Source organism: Stegodyphus dumicola, chromosome 10 (genome assembly GCF_044657685.1).
Source record: "Stegodyphus dumicola isolate Sdum_Otavi_A_Nest chromosome 10, ASM4465768v1".
NCBI lineage: Eukaryota > Metazoa > Arthropoda > Arachnida > Araneae > Eresidae > Stegodyphus > Stegodyphus dumicola.
The window spans coordinates 13,836,834-13,849,835 of record NC_140777.1 but is presented as its reverse complement, the minus strand read 5'-3'; the positions used below and the strand labels follow the sequence as shown (position 1 = coordinate 13,849,835).

Sequence of the window (13,002 nt, the reverse complement as noted above, 5' to 3'; positions counted from 1 at the left end):
GTTCTCCAATCTTCTCAGGTATTTCCGCCCATGGCGACTCTCTTTCCAGTTACGTGGTTAAATTTCAAACCAAAAAGCCGGCATTAATTATGCAGCCCGTGCATCCATAATAACAGCATAAAGTCAAATAACATTTTAGAGTTTTCCGGTGCCAGAAATTAATCATTCTGAGCGTGAAATTGAAAGAGATTGTTAATGAACTCAGAGTCAGAAATCGTTTTAGCTGTTGGAATAATTACTGTCAAATTATATCCAAATCGCTAACGCTCGGGATGAAAATGGATAACTTTGACAAGTGGTGTAATCAAGTTCCCATGAAAGAGCAGGTGCTGTTTTATATTTGAGGATGACGCGACAAATTAAGACAGGAATTTGGGTTTTTAATGAGAGGAAAATGGATTGTGAATTATTCCTGTTGCTTGATGATCTACTTGAATTCTCGTCTCTCTAATGAACATTTCAAGACGCTTGAGTATAATTAGCTAAGGTAAAGTGAATAACAAATTTAAATATTTTTTAAATATTTTCCTTGCTTGCACCCAAACCTAACAAACCCATTACACGAATTTATAATTACAAATGCAATTTATCAAGCAGTAATTTATACTTGCAAATGCAATTTATCGTGCAAAATTTGTCGCTGCACTCTTTTCAATAAACCCATACCTAAAACGTTTGTTTTATTAGATTATGGCAAAGCACTCGAGGGCTATCTGCCTTAAGGGAGGGATGCCTTCGTGGAGGACTTTCTAAGGGAAACTGGCTCGTATACACGTTACACATGGGGAAAAACACGAAAACGCCCATGCAGCCAGCCCGTTCGCGAGATTCTAACCTCGGACCGCATCGCAGTGTTCAGCGATGTTACCGCTCGGCCGCTGTTGGGCCCCATACCTAAAACGATTCGCATAAATATATCGATATATTTAATTTGCTTCTGCAGACTTCAGGCACCAAAGATGACACATATTTATTTAGAAAGTTTAGATTAGACGGTTAATAAAATTCACCAGGGTTGAACCAAGGACTAAAATCCAAACTGAAATGCCTAAGGGAAAAAATGTATAATTTCTAAACTAGGTTTAAATTAAAAGTCATAACTTTTAATTTTGAAGTCAAACTATAAAAATCACCGTTATATTTTAAATTTTCACAGGACTAGTTTCGATGTTTTTACCGAACCATCATCATCAGCTGCGAAAGCGTAAATGAACGAGATAAGAAATAGAGATTAGATGAGATAAGAATGGCTGGACAGGAGTCAAGGTACTGGCGCCATCTATTGATGAAACGAGAACTAAAACATAATTTCTTTAAAGGATGAAGGCAAAGATGGATTAGAATTAGAGTCGTTAACTAGAACAGATTTTTTTTTTGAATGTGAAACGCCTCTAGAAAATCTAATTCTCCAATGGAAGAAGTTTTCTGAATAATTTTAACTGCAGTTTCATCAATAGACGGCGTGCTTTGTAGACCCATTAGATTAATTAGAAGCCGGAGAGATGAAAAATGAGCAAAGCCTTCGCCGGGAATCGAACCACGGACCTCTGGAATACGCGCCGAAAGTGAAGACTACCACACTATTATTCTATGAAGGTATTCTATGAAAGCGGGAGAAATACCTTATATACTTCCCCTTTTAAAGGGAACCGGGGTTTTTAGGGGACCCATTCGCCATATCCTGGGTGTGGAGAATTATCATCCACTACTCTTTTAGTTCGGGCGCCACTGTAAAGACACTAGGTATTTTTTTGGAAGCAGGAAAGATAAAAAAGAGCAACGCATTCTCCGGGAATCGAACACGGACCTCTGGAATACGCGACCAGCGTGTAGACCACCACACCACAAAGGCATGCTAGGAAGGCGGGAGAAATACCTTATAGCTTAACTCCTGTCCAGCCATTCTCATCTTATCTTATCTTATCACTATATCTTATCTCGTTCATTTGCGCTTTAGCAGCTGAGGATTATGATTCAGTAAAACTATCGACACTAGACCTGTAAAAAATTTGCAAATATAACCCTGATTTTTGTTGTTTGACTTCTAAATCAATTCTTGTAATCAAGTTCCCATGGAAGAGCAGGTGCTGTTTTGTATTTGCGGATGACGCGACAAATTAAGACAGGAATTTGGGGTTTTAATGAGAGGAAAATGGATTTTGAGTTAGTTCTCCGTTTCCTACTGCTTGATGATCTACTTGAATTCTCGTCTCTCTAATGAACATTTCAAGACGCCTGAGTATAATTAGCTAAGGTAAAGTGAATAATAAATTTGAATATTTTCGGTGTGTTGTTTTATATTCAATGGTCAAATATATACCAAAAAATATATATACCATCGAATGGGAAATAACACACCGAAAATATATACCAAATTCAATGTTAATTGAATTTGGTATATATATTTATAAATATCTCTTTTTGTACTAAACTTACTTGATTCCTTCTTTCAAAATGCGAAATTTCGGTTTAGGTGTATTTGGTGTGTGTATTTTAATTACGGCAAAGCACACTAGGGCTATCTGCCTAAGGGAAGGGATGCCTTCGTGGAGGACTTTCTAAGGGAAACTGACTCGTATACACGTTACACATGGGGAAAACCACGAAAACGCCCATGCAGCCACCCCGTTCGCGGGATTTGAACCTCGGACCGAACTACCAGTGTTCAGCGACTTTACCGCTCGGCCGCTGGTGGGCTCTAAAGAAATTTCGGTTTAATCCGAATAAGAACAAAATTTGTAGTTCTTAGTAATTTTTATAAATTTTTGGAAAATCGTCTTGAGTTATAACCTATAAAATGTTTGCCGCCGTCTTAAAGTAGATATATTTCTATGCATACCTGTACAAAATTAGAGATTTTTATTCAAAATTTTGAAAGATAACTTGGATTTATATATAGGCACGTTTCGAAACATGGCATTGTAGAGTCATTAGGTATATTTTTGAAGCTCGAGAGACGAAAAGTGAGCAAAGCCCTCGCCGAGATTCAAACCACCAACCTCTCGAATACGCGTCGAGTGTGCTGACCGCTTTACCACAAAGGCATGCTAAGAAGCCGGGAGAAATATTTTATAGTATATTCGTTATAAGCAATAATAACGCCAAATATACTACTTGAAAGTATAAATAGTGTAAAATGTTTTTCTGCTTGTGTACAATAAAGAAAGGTAAAGGAAAATAAGTTACTATAAATTAAGTATTTCGCCAAGTTACTTATTCTCGGCGCAAACTGATAAAGATCTGCGCAAGATAAATTTTTGAAAAAAGATAAAACAAGACAAAAAAAAGGGGGACAGTTCTGTGTCTTCCGTTTTACTGGGCAGATTGTCGAAATTTATCTTACTTTTTCATATCTCGAAAGCATGACTTGAAGATGTATATTAGATTTATATATAGCATTGTTCTAACATAGATATTTTGACCCCAAATCAGACATTTTTTGAAATGACACATGATTTTTTTTTCCATATTTCCTTTCTATCACTCCAATTATGCCCAAAACTTCAATTTGGTAAAAATCTTGTGAGAACTTACCGAGGAATTTAAAAATTTAGATTGGCGCACTTCTTTCATCGAAATTGTTAGTTTATGATAATCTATTTTCGTTTTCCTTTCATTATGTACAAGAGGAAAAAAAGATGCGTCGTTCATACTTTCAAAATAAGTCTTAACTTATTTATTTCAAAATAAGTATAACTAATTTAACTAAGTAATGCTTAATCCTTATTTGGCGTTATTAAACGAATGCACCAAATTTCAAAACTCCTCAATATATACATTTAGGTATATCTCAGGAAATTTTGAATAAAAAAATTTAATTTTTTGCAGGTTTGCCTAGAAATGTATCTATAATTTAAGGTGATGATAAAAATTTTATAGTTTATAATTCAAGGTTCTTTTTCCAAATATTTATAAAAATTACTAACAAATCCAAATTAAAATATAAATCAGGAAACGTATGCTAATTTTATATTGATTGAACCTAAATATTGAATTGCGAGCGAAGCAATCATGTAAATTTAATTAAAAAAGAGATAGAAATAAACATATACCAAATTCAGTTAAAGTTAAGCAACTAAAATTTTGAGATCCAATTAATTAAAAAATACTGGTGCGAGTTTTACAAAGTATGATACTTTGGCACAATTTGAGTAGTAAATTCGAATCCAGTTTTGAATCAAAATGCCTATGTTAGAATTATGTTACTCTCTCTATATAAATGTGATATATGTTCTAACTCGAGCTTTCGAGACATGAAAAAGGGCAAATTAAATTTCGTCGATTGGACCAATAGAAGAGGAGATATAGGAACTGTACCCACATTTTTGTTTTCTTGTGCAAGAAAGTACTTGTTTTCACATTTAGGTGCTACTTTATGTGATTACGTTTGTCGACGATATTTTGATAATAACTTATAATAAAAGATCTTTACTTAATATGTTTCACAAATTACTTAACACATGGACTGTATTCCTTCACTTTTATTTCATTACACTAATTATAAATAAGATGTCAGTGGTGCGAAATAATTGATACAAAATAAGCGAGCCATTCTACGTGGCTGTTACAAACACAATTCTATCAATCAATTATCTTGTTGCCACACATAAAGTTCAAAACTAAAGGAAGAAAAACAAAAGAAATTTACGCTGTTTGCAACAATAAAATGAAGCAAACGATACTCACATAAACAACTTAAAAAAAAATATAAGATAACACAAACTATTTATCAAGTGCAAAGAATTATTTGAAAGTTTCAAAATTATTTTTAGCTGATTCCTTGGATATGTATGTTTAACTTCCTGATATGTAAATTGAACGAAAGGAAATATATTGTAGAAAACGTGTGCAATGATAAAGCAGTAATTTAAAAATAATTTGCACAGCTTTTGAGGTTTTCAGTTTTATTTTGTACCTTGTGAGAAGATAAATCCTCGAAAGTATTTTCCTGTATTAAAAAATTAGAAAGTAGTTTTGAATTGGAACCCATTTTAAATTACGATGAAGCACTTTTTTTTTACCTTCTGTGAAAATTTTTGTTTAAAATCTAAGCATCTCAGCACTACTTTAAGAAAATGATATTTATTTATATATAGCTTCGTTTTTCAAAACATATGGATGAATAATATACTAGATTCGCATACAATATTATACATGTGCATATTTCATTATTCAAAAACTGCTGCCTGTTTCGAAATATATGTATAAACAACATGTCATCTATAGATATATTATTACATATACACATATCGAAACAAGCTATAGTTTTCGAATTAATTTTTTTACATCAAGGACATACTGATATTAAATAATTTATTTAATTCAAATTCAGTTAAAAATAAAGAATATTACAAAAAATGCCACAAAATTTGGTGCTACTTTGGCAGACGGTTGCACGGATTTTTGGCGATTTACGTTGGCGCAATTGTTGGCGCGGTTTTTACAAACGTCAGCCATCTTGAAAAACGCTCTTTTTACGCATAGTAAAGTATTCGAAACTTAAAAAAAAAATAAATATCGTTAAAAGTAATGGATTAAATTTTTGTTGAAAATCTTGTTTTTTAAGATGTCAGGCAAGTGTAAATAAATACATTTACTATGAGTATAAAATACTAAAGTAAGGTTATTATTATTTCATATAGCAAAGAAGAGAATAAAAATACCGCTATAAAAACATTGGGCGAACGTTTAATTAGATTAAAATATTACTGAATATGAATATCGAATTAAAAACCATCATACCAACATTTAAAAGAATTAGAATATTATTAAATTCAAATACTTTAAAATACGTTATATAGAATATAATTAACATTAAAACATATGGACAATAATTATCTCAGCTATTTCTGAAAATAGTGTATTAATTTTTTTTAACAAAAATTGAAGTATACAATTATAAAATAAAAGAAAAATATGTACTTACATTTTTTTGAGTATTTAACCTGTTGTTTATTGATAAGTACCACAAAAAAAAATCAGAATCATAATTTAGATAACATCTTTGAAGGAATTCGAAGATATGAATTAAATTTTGAAACGACGCGGAAATGCACATATTGTCAGTAACCAATCAGGGAGCTGATTACAGCTCGTTAATGCACAAATATTCTATAACCAATCAGAGAGCTTATTACATTACGGCTAGAACTAAAATTATTTGAAAATTCATACATAATAAAATCATTTTTTAAAAAAATGCAAAATTAAATTGTATCTTAATATTTAACAGCCATAAATAATGTTTAAAACATTAGATTAAATTTATAGATATTAAAACTAATTACTTCTAAAGTAAGGTGACGTCATTGATTACATCATCCACAACATAAAATTTCATAAAATATGATAAACAATAAAATTTTTATTTCAAATAAAAATGCAAAATTTAATTGATTTTTAATACTTAAAAGCCATAAATAATATTTTAAACACTGAATTTATGCACAATAAAACGCAATATTTTTTAAATAAAATGACAACAAAGTATCGGATACCATAAATAACTTATCCAGCAATGGGTTTACCATAAGTTGTATTACTCGCCAAAGGAAAATCGCCAAGAAATCGCCAAGAAATCGCCAAAATCTGTGCAACCGTCTACCAAAGTAGCAGCCAAAATTTTTGTCAGTATATCTAAAATAGTAAATTTAATGTCTAGTTTTAAAATAGTAAACTTAACATTCGTTTCACTTAATTCAAAAATGTAAAGTATTAGTTAGAGTATATTTTTGAAAAATTAAGAATAAAAACCCTCTACACTGCATTTTAACATTTGTTTTCGCATCATGGAAGTAAAATAAAAATATTTTTTCCCAAAGTTAAACCTGTAAAAATTTGCCGAGTAATGCATGTTAATTTCACTACCTATAAAAATTAGCTTTTAAAGGAATTCTGTTTGAATAAAATTACAGAAGCGAAGAAATTAAAATTAAGAAAAATACGAAAGAAAAGTATGCAAAGATCTGAGGAACTGCTAAATCATAGCCTTTTTCTTACTCTGCATACATTATTCATAAAAACGTAAAATGAAACAGCCGCATGATTTGGAAATTTTCAAAATCTGTTTCATTAAAATTCGCTTTCAAAATGCGTAACTTAAAAAAAAACCTGGAAAATACGTAATAACTTTTTCTTAATTTAGAGCTTTGATTTTTAAATATAATCACTATTTGAGATTCCACCCTTCGTATTTGAAATAGAAATTAAAAAAAAAAAATAATAATAATACACTTACGGGCTTTCATTTGGAATAATACGATTTGATTTATATTTTCCAAGCTAAATTCACCGATTCGACATAAAATAGATGTACAGGAAAACTTCTTTTCAAAAATTATGCACATAATTGTGGTAATGTTCTAACAAATTTTGTCCTCAAATACCGTATGCTCTAAAAAGCTTTTAGTAATTTTGTAACATATATAAACCTTTATTTGCGTTTGTTCTTACTTCCATGTACTAAGTAAAGAAAGTAATGTAATCAGTTGGAATTTCATGTATCATATTTGAAAGAAAACATCGATTTTTTTACAGTTCCCGAATCCATTTGGACGATTTTTTCACATGGTAGCTGTATGTGCGCACAGAATAAAGAACTTTTTTCCCCTAAAAAACGGATTGTAAAATGGATTTAAAATGTATTCGAAAGGTATTTTCCTGAAAGTATTTTCCTGACGTCTTTAAGTACGTACGTACAAACGTATGTATATATGTACATACGTTTTTATATATCTGTCCGTCTCTTTGTTTGCTTTTTGTTCCTTCCTGCCTGCCTGGCGTTTATTTTTGCAATCGTTGGTCGTGGTGATACATTTCCCATTGTAGAAGTGTTTTAACACCTATCAGAAAACATGTTCATTATAACGCGAAGGTACACATGCGGTCATTTTGACCGTGTAGAAATTTTTAACGTTTTTTGTCACCAATTTTACTATTTAAAAATATATTAAGGCAATAAAAATTAACGAACTTTTAAGTTAACAAACAAAGATTTATAAACATGACTGATAATAAATGTACTACAATTTTGAAACTTTTATAAAATCAGAAAATTTGTTGTTACCTAGCATTGACATATTATATACGGATGTAATGTAAAGTTCACAAGCTCTGTCAGTTCTAACCAGCATGGATGTTGGTGATGTTAGCATTTGGGATTTTTTTTTTTTTTTTTTTTTTTTTTTTTTTTTTAACAAACAGATTTCAAACCAAAGGCTGGAACACATATGTCCCAGCCGTATTTAATGATGAGATACATATGTCCCACACGTAGCTATCGACTTACAAGTATTATAAGGACACATATTGTTCTGGAAAACTTATAAGAAAACTTAACTCCTGCCTTCTTGGCATGCCTTCATGGTGTGGTGGTCTGCACGCTGGGGGCATATGTCCGCGGTTCGATTCCCGGCAAAGGCGTTTGCTCAGTTTTCATCTCTCGGCTTTTCCAGTTGACATAATGTCTCTACAGAGGTGCCCGAACTAAAAGGGTGTTGGATGATTATTCTCTACACCCAGGATTTGGCGATTGTGTCCCCTAAAAACCCCAGTCACCCTTTAAAAGGGGGAGTATATCAGGTTTGAGATTCCTGGAGTGCTCCCCACCCACCGGATCACGAAGTGATCTTATAATCTTAAAGGGGCACCCATAAAACCAAAAATAACTAACCAAGAAAAATATATGTTAGTATAAAGAAACAAAAATAAGGAAAGGTACATATATAAGGACAACACAAACACAAAATACTACCAAACAAACAACTCATTGGAATTGACAAGGCACCACACATAAAAACTAAGAATTAAAACCCTTTAAATCCCAAGTGTAATTAAAAATTTAAATTAAAACCCCTAAAAATTACTGCACCACCAATAATGCCCACCAAAGTAAATCCCTCAAACCAAAATGCCAAAAACTTGCCTATTATTATTAACAATCGCATTAGAATTCTTGAAAAATGCTTAAAATGTTTAAAATTCAAATTCTTAAAATCAATTGAAACATTATTAAAACTTTTCCTAATAGTATCTATTAGCGGACAGTCCACCACGAAGTGTCTGGCATTTCCTAGAACACCACAATTCAAACATAATTCATTGTCTTGTATATTAAACGTATTTAAGTAATATGGGTACTTCCCATGTCCCGTAATCAATTGATTCATATCTATATCATTGTAAATTAACATTTTATTTGAAATATTAATATCTATGAGTAGGTTTTTCTTCCTATCAGAGTTTTCCCACAGTTCTTTCCACTCATTATTAAAATATTCTTTCATGAGAGTTAAAGCTACTCGTTTGGAGAGAGATATTTCCATAAATGGTATGTTGTTCTCTTTAGTAATAGGAGTATATAAGGTATTTCTCTCGTCTTCTTAGCGAGCCTTCGTGGTGTAGTGGTCTGCACGCTCAGCGCGTAATTGAGAGCTCGCGATTCGATTCCCGGCGAAGGCGTTGCTAATTTTTCATCTTACCTGCTTCCAAAAATGCCTAATGTTTCTACAAACTTTATTATATGAAATGGATTTTACATCATATGGTACAGTGTAAAACATTCTTTGCATAACTCAACATTCCGACATTCAGGAGATTATAAGTACTTTTTAACCCAGTAGTAATTTTTAAACTTTTAGTGGAACATATAACACCAGTTAGTAGTGAAAGGGTTAAATGTATTTCTTTTCGTGAATTTATCCGGAATACTTTATTGAGTACGAAGTCCATGTAAAAAAATTGGAAGAGAAGTATTATAAATATTTTTAATTACTTTATTATTGTAATTACTTGTCAGAGGAAGCAAATTCGAAAATGCACATCTATGATATTGGATAATCTGATCCTTGATCGCAGAAGTCCATAACACAACACATCTTGATGAGCACTCGTTACTTGTTGCCAGTATTTAAGCCTCTCGTCGTGTGTAAATCGAATGTGTAAATATCGAAATATGTTAATATGTAGAATTATGTAAATATGTATGTCAAACTTGTAAATCACATTTACATATATTATTACTTAGGAATTTATTTTCAAAACGTTATTTACGCTTTCTTTGTCATAATAATATCTGATACGTATGCTAAAATACTGTAAGGTATATTTTATTAACGTGTGTTTGCCTTCGGGCTGAGTCTCTATAGAATCTGTTTCGCTCGGCCGTATATTACGTGCCTTTTGATATTCGCCGGCTAGTTTAAATTCAGAAACAATAACGTTAGATACTTTTGTTAGCTTCGGCTGAGTCTCCTTTATTTGCTTCTAATTTAGTTCTTGTTTCTTATTTTGAGTTGAAGCCTGCGTGAAGGCTTTGTTGTAAGCCCGAGAAAGGGACCAACTGTTCATCTTAATGTGAGTGAAATAAAGGGTAGTTAACCCTTCTTGAGTCCACGACTCTTGTCATTTGAACTCCGTTATAAGTAGCTTAACAGTTCACAGAGTTCCTCGACATCCATTTAGCCCACCAGCGGCCGAGCGGTAAAGTCGCTGAACACTGGTAGTTCGGTCCGAGGTTCGAATCCCGCGAACGGGCTGGCTGCATGGGTGTTTTCGTGGTTTTCCCTATGTGTAACGTGTATACGAGCCAGTTTCCCTTAGAAAGTCCTCCACGGAAGGCATCCCTCCTCTTAGGCAGATAGCCCTAGTGTGCTTTGCCATAATTAAATACACCAACATTAAATACACCGACATCCATTTAGTAGAATAAAAGTGAGGAGCTATACAATGCAAAGAAAATGCTTTTGAACAGCTAAATCTATATTTAGTGGCTTATAGCGACATTAAATCTAAAAAATATTTTTAAAAAATCTGGAACTTTTCAGATTTTGTATTACGCTTAGGAACGGTATTTTTAATGTTTTGTGCGTTACCTTTATTTAATAAATATCATCTTCTTCGCACTTAAACCATAAAATTTAATTCAACAGCATTGTCACAAAATATTTAAAGAAGCACATCCTTAGAATTTCCAATACGCAAGTCTCGCGCACTGCAGATAAAAATGTTTTTCTTTTTTTTTTTTTTTTTCTTTCCTGCACAGTGTTGCCATCGCTCGCTCTGAAATCATTAAGTTTGTTAAAAATTCGTTAAAGTTTTGCAAAGTATGGAATCCTTACTAATATTATAAATGCGAATGTGAGTTTGTTTATTTGTTATGCTTTCACGCCTTAATTATTTAACCGATCATCATGAAATTTTCAAGAAATATTTTTGATATATTAGGAAAGGTTATAGGCTATGAAATGTCTTCGTAGGACTTTAATCAGCCGATATATTAATTAAAAACTACTTTCTCCCTACATGTTTTACTTACTTTGTTGGTTTTTTCCCTATTAAAGGGATTTCGCTATGCGCCAATTTATATTTTCACAAATATCTATGGAACGGCGGCTAGTTGAAATTCGAGACACATATCCTCTGATTCCAAAAATTGGTCGGAATCCATCGATACCATTCTCATCTTCGCGCGACTTTAATCAGCTGAGATATTAATTAAAAATTCTGAAAACTCTAATTTGAATGAGACTCAATAGCGACATTGGGGATTTTTTCTTGAGTCTTCCTGTGTGGGTCCAATAAATTGGTGATAAAAACTATAATTTTTTATCTAATTATCCAAATTTCTCGAAATTTAGAAACTTGTGTTTCTGAATGATAGGAACAATTGGTGGTGTAACTGTTTTTGTCACTTAATTATTTCCATCTTAATCACAGATGAAATAATACTCCGCTTGCTATTGTTAACTCTTTATTGACAGGCTGGGATTCGAAAGCGACGGAAGGGGGTCCGAAAGGTGGCGAAAAGGTTAAAGTGGGCGAAAACGTTAAATTTACACCTGGAAAATCATTTTTAAATTAATAACTTCTAATTAACTTATCGACTCGAAACTATATCAACATTTCGACTTTTGTGATATATTTAATGTTTTGTTTCGTATTTTTTTAAAGATCAATTCATTCGTGCTATATATTTGTTACTGTTGCTTGAAAAATTGCATTTACATTTTACTGTGTGCGATAAAAAATTTTGTTTTATCATTTTAAGGCCCTCGAATCTTCTTCATTTTGAAATTTTACGCGAAGTGTATTTTTAAATTCACACGGAATTTGAAACTTATTTAAGAACAGCAAAGCGAGCGAAGCCGCCGTTAAAGCTAGTAGATAATAAGGCAAATTCCAAATTCCAAATTTGGGGTTCCAGATGCCATATTCCAGTGGAGGACTACGTTATTCAAAATTTAATGTCTCTAGGTACCGTTGTTTTTTCCACCCGCCGGAAACATGCGTACATTCATGCAGAATCTTCATTATTTAATTACTTTAAATGTAAAGCAGGGCTCTAATATTTGGTGGCAACAGTTTGAAAAGTGAAACGCCATTTTATAGTGAATGACGCAAAATGTCAAAACGAAAACAAAAGCCCTATTCGGCAAATCGCCCCTTTGTACCAAAAATAATAATTTTATTTAAAGGAAATTTAATAGCTTGTGTAAACTAGCTAATAAGTGTTAACTTCTTGAATATGTAATTGTGATCTTTGCCCGGAATTCGTTATTTAAAAAAAAAAACTGCTCTCAGCACTAAAAAACACACATCTGGCAGCGGTGGGACTCGAACCCACGCCTCCGAAGAGACTGGTGCCTTAAACCAGCGCCTTAGACCGCTCGGCCACGCTACCGACGAGAACGCGGGTAGAAATAGAATACAGGATGAATTTAAGGGGACTCATAACCTTAAAACCCATAACATCTTCGAATAGGTGACTGTTCCAAGAATTGGGATAATTATTTATTTTAAAAGCAATTATTTCCAACCTTTTACAGCTGAATACATGATATAGCTGCTTTCTGAAATAGTCATCAGAAAATTTGTGCTGCCACAAATATTTTTATAATTTAATCCGTTTTGTGACAACATTTTTCGTCCTGTTTCCACCTTGCGCGCACAGTTTAAAATATTCTGTCGCATAATTTAATTCCATATTTAACATATAGCTTTTAT

The 13,002-nt window shown here is 32.4% G+C and overlaps 1 non-coding gene across 1 annotated transcript; it reads right to left on the bottom strand.

The window, feature by feature from the left end:
- Nucleotides 1-12,597: 12,597 nt before the first annotated feature.
- On the bottom strand, nt 12,598-12,679 carry TRNAL-AAG (transfer RNA leucine (anticodon AAG)). Its single transcript has one exon. It is a non-coding gene; the product is annotated as a tRNA-Leu (tRNA).
- Between the last annotated feature and the right edge of the window lie 323 nt (nt 12,680-13,002).